The sequence below is a fragment of the Drosophila willistoni genome, unplaced genomic scaffold (assembly GCF_018902025.1).
Source record: "Drosophila willistoni isolate 14030-0811.24 unplaced genomic scaffold, UCI_dwil_1.1 Seg71.1, whole genome shotgun sequence".
In the NCBI taxonomy this organism is placed as follows: Eukaryota; Metazoa; Arthropoda; class Insecta; order Diptera; family Drosophilidae; genus Drosophila; species Drosophila willistoni.
In genome coordinates this window covers 54,816-56,669 of record NW_025814618.1, presented here as the reverse complement: position 1 = coordinate 56,669, position 1,854 = coordinate 54,816, and the positions used below count along the sequence as shown (strand labels likewise).

The 1,854-nt window shown below is 43.1% G+C and overlaps 1 pseudogene; it reads right to left on the bottom strand.

Moving 5' to 3' along the window:
• Positions 1 to 591: 591 nt before the first annotated feature.
• On the bottom strand, positions 592 to 1,378 carry LOC124461877 (annotated as a pseudogene).
• Positions 1,379 to 1,854: the final 476 nt, after the last annotated feature.

The following is a 1,854-nucleotide window of genomic DNA, read 5'->3' as shown; positions in this document are numbered from 1 at the left end:
GTATAGCGCACGGAACGAATCGCCTGGACAAATACCCAATAGAAAAAAAACAGACAAACAAATAATACTATAGCTATCTATTAACTGAATGGGAAAGGATAGATTTTTAAGCATATTAATAGAAAATTTTGAGCCGATTACAGGGAATAGAAGGTTGTAATCATGGTACCGACAGACTACCTGAGTTAATAACTCAGGCCTAGTCGATATCACAATTAGGAGCTTGTGCATAAAAATAACACCAAGCATAATTCTACGGTTAGTTAGAGAAGGAAGGTTAATCAAGAGAAGTCTACTAGAATAGGAAGGCAAATTGACATTGCGATCCCAATGAAACCCAGACACTCATGGCCTTGTGGAAATATGGGTTGTTAAAATTTAACTTAAGGTCCATAAGTACGCCCATTCGTATTATTTAGACGTTCTAAAGGACTATTGTTTAGAAAATAAGTGACCAGTTGAGGAGAGTTACGAAAAAAAGTCATTACCTTACATTGTAGTGTTAAGATTTAGTAGATTAAACTGACACCAGGATTGAAAGTTTTTAAGATCAGCTTGTAGCCGACTAAATGAATCTGGCTCGGTCTTGGACAAGAAGTCAGATTATGCCTGGTATGGGGTAGCGCCCAATGGCATTTCCTTCCAATCTGGAGTCAGATAGGCATAGGTCTTGGCAATGGCCGCATAAGTGGCCTTGGCAAAGTTACTTAAAGTGCCGGTGGAGCCACGAGCCGATGTATAACAATCTTCAATACCAGCCATGGTCAACAGCTTCTTGGGAACGGGAGCCGAGACAATGCCAGTACCGCGGGGAGCGGGAATACGGCGCACGGAGACGGAACCACACTTGCCAGTGACTTTGCAGGGCACGGTATGGGGTTTACCAATCTTGATACCCCAGTAACCACGATACACAGGCACAACAGACAATTTGGCCAAGATAATGGCACCCCGAATGGCGGTGGCAACTTTGTTGCTGCACTTAACACCCAAGCCAATATGTCCGTTGTTATCACCAATGGCCACAAAAGCCTTGAAACGAGTACGCTGACCAGCACGAGTCTGCTTCTGCACAGGCATAATCTTCAAAACTTCAATGCGCAGAGATGAGACCAAGAAGAAATCGGTGATCTCAAACTCTTGATGGGCAACGAGTAAAGATAAATCTCCTCGAAAAACTTGATCTTGGCATCACCAAACGGCCCAATTTGGTAACTGGGGCCCATTCCTTGGAATCCTCCATGCCACCACGTCCACGGGCGCCACGTCCGCGACCACGACCCCGTCCTCCACGGCCACCACGAGAGCCAAAACCACCTCGGAACCCACCACGGGCTGGAGCAGCGTCCGCCATTTTTGTAGGTTATTAACTGTATGGGGGAAAGACAAAAAACCAAATGATGACTCCGACTCAGAAATAGATGATATAAATCCATATGCGTTTGAATTAGATGGCAATTCAGCCCAGTGTGCATTGCAAAATTTATGTGTCAGACGTTACTGACAAAAATGAGCAAGAGAAAATTGTAACAACTGAACACAATAACGCACATCGCGTTACAGAGGAGAATGTTAAACAAGTCCTTCGTGACTATTTTCCTAATATGTATAAATTGGAAAAAGGAAATTGTCACAAATTGATTTGAACCAAAGCAAAATACGATAGGCATCCGCAAAAACAGAAGCTTGGAGCCTCGCCAATTCCCTCATATGCTGGCGGAATACTGCATATTGACATCTTCTCACCTCCATAGACAAATTTTCTAAGTTCGCCATCGTGCAACCAATTTAATCGCGAACGGTAATAGATCTAAAAATGACCATTATTCAAATAATTAATTTTTTTCCTGCAAC